This window comes from Micrasema longulum, unplaced genomic scaffold, assembly GCF_059751315.1.
Source record: "Micrasema longulum isolate JH-2025_06_02 unplaced genomic scaffold, ASM5975131v1 h1tg000531l, whole genome shotgun sequence".
Lineage (NCBI taxonomy): Eukaryota > Metazoa > Arthropoda > Insecta > Trichoptera > Brachycentridae > Micrasema > Micrasema longulum.
Window position 1 is genome coordinate 146,255 of NW_028277727.1, and position 8,812 is coordinate 155,066.

Sequence of the window (8,812 nt, forward strand, 5' to 3'; positions counted from 1 at the left end):
TTTGAAAAAGACACGAAACCTGACCTTATATCTTCCATTACCATTGTGTTTATTTTACGCCGATTTTTTTTACGCCGGTGTCTATCGGAACGGAACCCGGGCGTAAAACGACGTTTACCTGTACATTATAATAATTTCTACTGTTGAATTTTATAAACTAACAATTTTTATTTGTTTAACCTAAGCATAAAATTCTTACAATCTTGATGATCTCAAAAGAGTCGTTGAAAGATATTCACATGTAATAGAAAAGAATTTATATAAAATAACGTTCCTCACAGAGAATCCCATCCCTAAGGTAGTGTTGGCTGGAACGGAAGCCAATCAGATGAATGGATTGGCTGTGGCAACACAGATTCGTTCTATTGTTGACATTACAACCTGTCATAGCCAGTCGTCTAATGTCAATGACAAAGAGAGCCTTAGAAAATGTTTCCTAAAGGGTTTTTCGCAACTAAGAGAGTAGGTATTTTATCTGTGACAGCTGCGGCTCGTGTTGTACTAATAACTATAAATGTGGCCGGGAAATATAATGGCCCCATTTCGTGGTGATTAACTTTGTGCAAAGTCGTACTTCGTATCGAATATTTTGAAGTGTATAAGGGGGAATAAAAAGGAAGGGTCTATAAAGAAAAGTACCCTGTGAAGTCCTTTTTAGGACGTACTCGTATGTAGTACAAATTATTCATTGAATAAATAGTTAATTAGTAATAGTGTACTTAATACAAGCTAACGGCAGGGGCGAACCGTGTATAGAAGCGATTATGCGCAGCTTACCATTTTATTTGACTAACTATAATACTGTTTTATTGTAACTTTGTTTACAGAAAAACAAATAAATCATTAAAATTTATTTAAAATCATTTCTACCGTTTGTATTTTTATCCTAATATTAATATAAATTTTAATTAGGCGCGCCTAGCGCCTGCGGTGAGCCAAGAAACTAGCCGATTATTCCGGCTTATTTTTTCATACAAATAAGTATACTTTATTTTGAATGTATTAACCCCAGTGCAGGTTTTTTCTCCTAGATTAAACTTGCAGATTACACAAATTATTTAAAGATTCTTAATTTGGAAAACAATATTTTAAACATTATTTCTAAAGGACTATTTTTCTTTGACATAAGACCATAATTACTTTCATGTGTCATATTACAGGACATATAGCGCTCCACGAACCCGTTTTTAGCACTATTAATTACTAGAACAATGCGGCCAGTTGACATTTCAATTGAATACCTAATATCAACTGAATTCATAGTGGTATTTTTTATTTATATTTAAATGAATTATAATATATCAAAATAATGGATAATATATCTATATAATATATCACGAAGTTACATCGTTTGAGTTGATTTCATGGATAAGAGTTGTTGTATCACACAGAACCACAGAAAAACATCAATTTATAGTATATATTACTTACATTATATTATGTACATCCTATGTGGGTACAAATATATGATATTTTTTTATAGCTTATCTGTAAATAAAATCACCATTCGCCACTGGCTAACGGAGTAATCTCTTCGCACGCAATTCCGTTTAGAATACCAGCCATGGACAGAGTAGGAACAGAAATGTTTATTTTAAAATTATTATTAAAAATGATAGCCGGTTAGGAGGGTTCTACATTTTCAATTTCTGAAGTTATAGGTTTAAAATGTATTGAACTGAAATTTTGACTACTTTTATACTTTTATGTAACAAAAAATATCTAGATACGTTGCGATTAGTGCACAAATGCAGTGTCTAATGCACCATTAGGTGCTGAAAGGGAACGATGATGATGATATATAATTACGTAGTAAATTCAAACAAGATTTTTTTAATAATTGACATCAAAACAACTTTTTTTCGTTGCGGAACGTAATAGCGTAAAGGCTAAATAAATAAGTGTACACCCACCAAAATAACTTCCATCATTAATTTCATTAATGCAAAATAAAATATTTTATATGACAGCTTCATAAACAATTTAAAAATCTGGACATAAAGTCTAAGGCAAGCTTTCATGCAGCAAATGCTTCAGATACGATGCAGTTGGTTTACCAATACAGCGGCCTATGCACCGTTAGGTGTAAATTACAAGACAGATCAAGGCTTTTAAAAATGAATTGAATTATTATGATCTCTCAGAGAATCAAACCCGGAATCCCCGTCTTCTTCTTCTTCTTCAGCCTTATTCTCTCCACTGCTAGATAAAGACCTTCCAAAACGTCTCCATTCCTTCATATCATCCGCTTTCATAATTCACGTTTTACCAGCAATAGACTAATAGAGGCAATGACGTCGACCTGTCTTTTCTGTGGCCTTCCAACACTTCTTTTGTTTGCCTATGGTCTCCACTTTATTATTCTGGGTGTCCATCTACCATCATTTTATCTCGCTAAGTGTCCTGCCCACTGCACGTTCAATTTCGCTTTACAATCCATGATATCCACAACTCCGGTTCGGCGCCTTATTTTTTTATATCTCTTAGACATACAACGAGCATCTGTCTTTCCATGGATCGTTGCTTGAATTTTAATTTCTGGCTAATTTTTTGTGTTACAGACATGGTTTCTAGCCCTTGCGTTGTTACCGGCAATATTAACGATTCATATACTTGTCTTTTCAAGCATATTATGGACTTCTTTATTTTCAAAAATATATTTTAGTTTGCCGAAAGCAGCACAACTTAGCTTAACAATATATTTTGGAATCCCCGTACATGACAAAAATACCTCAGATATTTCACCGCGGCGGACGCTGATGACCGCAAGAGGTGATTCATACTTTGTAAAACCCTATAATAATTTAGTTAAAAATTTAGTTCATAAATTGGAAATTGAGGTTTATGAACGCCAATGTCGTCATCACAGCGGGTATCCTCCACTGAAGTTTATGTATTATCCTCGGATTGGCAAGTCGATTTCCTCTACCTACACGTGTCGCACGCACACCGCCATGTGGCGCACCCCTACGTCGAACGCCACACGCTCTACGTCATATCCGCTGACTGGAAGCAAAATAGTTTTACTGCCGTATAGAGATGGAACCTACGGGGGTCTTATGCTGGACTCATTTGTCTTCAGAAACGCATGTGACTTCCGTAAATTGAAGAGTGACAGTATTTTTTAACCATTCATGCGACTAAAGCCGATCAAAAACAAAGCACTTGACTTTGAAAATCAAATGCGACATCGCACCTTCGGCTGTCAAACTTCCTTCTTGTAAAACGCACGCCATTTTTATTTTATTTTAATTAAAAATTAACAACAATGATAAATGTTATGAATAAATGTTGGTGTATCGATAAATGTGCAATTAATGTAAGTGTACTTTTTTTTAAACGCTTCTCAATTGTTATTTTACTAGAAACATGATTTTAAAAGTAGTTTGTCTTCCGTCGCGTAAAAATACGAATTTGAGATATTTGTAAAACAACGTGCCTTTAAAATCCATAAATGAATATGAAATAATTCGTATAACAAGTAAATATTTATTACATCAAAGCCGAATTATAATTATGAGTATCTCAGTAAAACATTTTATTTTGTTATAAATATAATCCACACAAAAAAAAACCCAAAAGAGTTAGTTTTACAAGAAACAAAAGATCACGGAATATTATTGAAATGTAAATAAGAGAGGAGAGCCGGGTTAGTTTCATTACTTTTTCATTCGTCTTAATTAAATATTGTCGCAGGGTTTTGAAGATGAGGAAGTTTAGTGCTATTGGAATTTTGGATATAAAAATGTTTTCTTACACGCGGAAAAATTAGACAATAAATTGAACGGCGAAGTTTCTCGACGTATGAAAAAATTAATAAAAATAATTTTAATCAAAACGACCGATTTTAAATGATGTCAGAAGTCCTTCTAAATCAACCAATGATAGAGCGTGAAATCTTAATTATATGGTTGTGATAGAGTTCTGGTTTCCAGGAAACCTTATTTTTCAATGTTCAGTGTGTTTTGACAGTTACGGGGTTCTCCTTTCAAATGTCAGGAAAACTCACCAACTTGAACTTGTGATGTTACGGGTGGTAAAATTTCAAAATACATCATCATCATCATCATCATCATTACCTTTCTGCACCGAATGGTGCATAAAGCACTGCATTGGTACACCTACCCAGCGTATCTTGATAATTTTTTTGACATAAAGGAAATATGATCAGTCTTACGGTTCAGATTCCAGTGCAGGGGCTATGAAATATTCAAGTGAAAAATATAATTTGTAATAAATATTTCATGTCAATCATGTCGGAAATTGAACCCGAGATCTCTTGCCTGGAAGGCAAATGCGCTGAGCACTACACCACGAGGCGGACAAATTCAAAATTACAATACTTAAAAAATCAAAGTGATGATGATACGATATACAAAAAACATTTTTTATGGCTTAGTTCAATAGTCAATCAACAAATATATATTTTTTAAAACTCTGAACTTCCTTATTTGACAAAGCAATCGAGATAACAACTCAACTATTGTCGAGCGGGAGACAAAACGTCATATATTTCCAGCATAAGGCCCCCGACAAGAAACTTACAGACTACCGATTACGAACAGTCTCAAGCCCGTTTTATATGGTCCAGAAAACTATAAGTTTCCTGATGTCAATAATCGCATTGAATGATATCTCCATGGTTTTGTTTACATGAATCAAATGTAAAGAAGTTTCCATAAGGTTTATAGGCAAAACTCTCCATTTAAAAATAAAAATATTATTTATAAAGCGCCATTTATAGAGCCTTCGCACCAATAAAAATATCTTAAAAATTTTAAGTATTTTTTTTGTTGAAAAGAAAAAATTAAATTTTGGGAAGCATTTTCGTCGAGTCATAAATAACTCACTATTAGAAAATGGGAATAAGGCAAAGTGGGGTGCGAATCAGATAATCAATTTCCTTTTTATAAAAATCAACAAAACGGGTTTCATTTAAGCTAACCAAAGAATAATTTTCATTTAAACATTATTTAACAATGTTTTGAATATGACCTGATGTTTGTAGACAAGGCGGATTTCCTTCCTAGGCAGTTATTTAGGTTTAAATTTGTTGCAAAAGAAGGGGAAAACATTTTCAAAAAGGGAATATGGAAGTCTTAGCCTTTACAGTGCTTATGATCCTCGCTGTTGCAGCACATTTAGATCTGAATAACTTCCTAGGAAGGAAATCCAGCATGTCTACAATCATTTGGGCATACTTAAAACATTGTTGATTAAACCAACTGGTATAAGAAGAAGTACAGTATTGAAAAACTGTTGAAATTCAGGCGTTGTCAAGTAGGAGAATAGGTTCAGCCAGATGAATCTCTCCCAGACGGTAAAGGTATTAAATCCTTTACTTTACAGTCAACAGATGGAAAAAATAAAAAAATGTTGATGTTTAAACATAGGCAGAACGATAAATGTAACACAGCGTGTAAAATAGCCACTTAAACCACCCTAGTCTAGACTTTTCTACATAAATTTTCCCTTTATCATCATAATCATTCCCTTTCCGCGCATAATGGTGCATAGGGTACTGCACTAGTACACCAATCGCATCGTATCTTGATCATTTTTGTTACACATATGTAAAATGATCGTCTTACGCTTCAGGTTCCAGTCCAGGGACTCTGAAATATTCTAGCGTGAAAACATCTTTACATATAAATATATCATGTCCACCATGTCGGGAATTGAACACAAGACCTCTTGCATGGTAGGCAAACGTGCTGACTGTTACTCTACGAGGCCGACAAATATTGCATTCCTTTCTCAAAAACGTTTTCCCTCTCTGTCAAAACCAATTTAGATCTTAATATTATTTGACTCAACGTTTTGCGGCGCAAACATAACCATAAAACACGGTTCACGTATAATAATGGTTAGGTATAGTCAAAAGTATGTAATAAGTATGGTAATAGAACTCTCAAATATTTAATTTCAAGCATATTTAATTTATTGCCGAAAGAACATAAATTAAACACAAAATGTAACAAGAGCAAAATAAGAAAGTATTTTTTTGTATTAAAAAAAAGATATTTTTATTAATAGTTATATTTATGTATATTCTGATCTTTCCGGCTGTTAATTGAACGTAGTTATGCAGAAAGCAGCCAGTCCACAATTTTGAAAAAATGAGATATTGGTTTTATCGGGTGCAGTAAGGTGAATTCTATGTTCTGCTAAAAACAGCCAGACCACTTTCATACAAAAAACTGTAATAACTACCTTCTGAAATGGTGTCGATCACAAAAACGGCAATTCTCAAATTGCAAAAAACATCTACAGCACTAGAAAAAAACAAACGGTACTTTAGAAATCATTAAAACTGGTCAAATACATAATAATATTATTGTTTGTAGTATAAAAAAAACTAATGAATTTATTGTTTATCATTTGTCAAAGTCAAAAACTTTCCAATTGTTGTGCAGATTTGATTATTCACTCGTTTCATTAAGGTGCTATTATCTCAGTTTCACTTTTCTATGCAATTGTATCTGTTAATTCATTGTTTTTATAAATGTAGGTCATATTATATAAGTCAGTATAAATATAATCTCCACCAACAACCTACAGAACGTGGCTAGGTGGGATTTTAGTTTTAGTAAAAATATTAGTTGTTAAAACTGTAAAAAAGGCTTTTAGTTGTGATAATATAAGATAAGTGATATTTTCTGGTTCATATAAGGAGGTTTTATAGATTACGGACGTTCAGAGTTCAGACGGGAGGTGATGCATTCATGGCAAATCGGGTCGATCGGCTGACTCAGGAAATGGAGAAATTGTATATTCATTGTCAACATTGGTTGGCAGAAATACTATTCGCTGAGAACGTTGCGTGAAATTTCACCAAATGAATGAATGCATTTCAATAGTACGAGTGAAGAAATGTGAACAAAAATACCAAAATGCTTTTTCCGAAGAACACAACCTGAAAAAGCAGATTCAAAAGGGTTAAAAAATATGTAAGGAGTTTCCGAGTTAAAGTATTTTGTTATAATTAATCATAATATTTATATCATATATGATTCCTCTTTTTTTTTTTTTCTTCAAAAAAAGAAATATTTGCGTTCTTATGATTTACCCAAATATTTAATTTTGAGGGCCATTTTCAACGAGTTGTAAATTACTCACTATTAGAAAATGGGAATCAAGTTGGGGCAGAGTAGGATTCGAACCACGGATCTTTTGTCCGTGAGTCCAAGACACTAGCCACAGGACCACAACCCGATTTATTTATTTTTTTGTGACTTTCGTAAGATGTCGTTGAACTCCCCCTAAACGGCTCAACCGATTTACGTGCGGTTTTCATAGAAATATAGATCTTTGCGTTGTGCGTGTTCGTAGATATTAAAATCTTCAGTATAATATCTAAAAGAGATGTAAGGAGCATAAATGTTTTATTCATCGATCTACCAGGGTTGCATTCGAGGAGAATGCATTCACAAAAAAATGAAAAGATGTTGTTTTTTTGTGTAAAAAAAGTTTATTTTTGTATGTTTACAAATAACATTTGTTTTTTGTGCATCTCAATCACATTCTTTCTTTAAATTCCTTATAATTTCTCCCTTATATTTCTTTTTACTAGATTTTAAGTAATACTAAAATAATATTAAATTCAAAACATTAAAAAAATCGTAAGCCTATATTAATACACCATTCTGTTGGTGATAAGACCAGAGACATTCCCGTCTCTTTGTCTGGACACACACTCCACCAACATGCAAATACTGAAATACACTATCACCTTACGAAGCGGTGACGGGAAAGTAATGTAAGGCAAATAGCGAATTTTGTGTTTTTCTCTACCCATAACAAAAAACATTTCCTTTGCAAATGAGGAAGTTGTGTATTTTTAAAAAATATTTGTCAATAGACTATCAAACTAAGCCAAAAAAAAAAAAATAGATAAGACGATACAAAAAAATAAATTATGTATCGTCTTATCAGTGCTTTGATTTTTTCGAAATTGTAATTTTGAAATTACTCCGCCTGTGACGTCTCAAGTTATGTACGGTGAGTTGTCCCGATTGTTGGTTTCAGAGAACTAGTGATGTCGTTGAAAGTAGCTCATTTTTATTAATTTTTCATATATTTTCGCCCGAGAAACATCGCCCTACAATTAAATGCTCTATTTTTTACCGCGCGTAAGAAAACATTTTTTAAATCCGATTTCACGTTGCACTGAACTTCCTCATTTATTCAATTGAATCCGTGTCATCATTTAAAAATATTAGTAATACATTGAATATTTTCGGATCCAAAAACCCGGAATTAACTAGCCCGAATTCAGAGTTTGAGGTAGACCTCACGACCCATCCTTTAGTTTGACTTCTGATAGTATGGGAGAGTTCCTTTTGGGATTTAGCCTAATAATTTATTTTAACAAATGTTATAATTCAATAAAAACATAATATCCTTATATTTAAAATCTCGAATTCTTCAAACAACTTAACGCTAGGGTGCCTAAGGGGCCTTTTTTGAAATTATTTGAATAATCGATTTTTGAGCCGACTCGAGAGATTTTAGTATTGATTTGTTTGTACAATATTATAAGTATTTTCGGCCAAGTATTGCGTGAAAACTACCGGATGGGTTTCATTTGTCCACCCCGCGATAAAACCCAAGAGACTTGGGCTGATATTTACCTATAAGACCACCCTTGCTGTATGTTTAATTCATAGAAGGGAAGAAATCCCACAAGGTGCGAGATATTGTGGGTGACTGGGTTTAGAACAGGTGGGAGAAGCGAGGAATGGGGACGAGAATTCCATATTGAATCCCAGATCTTATTTAAGCGAAATGAAAAGTCTTTCGTCATGTTTAC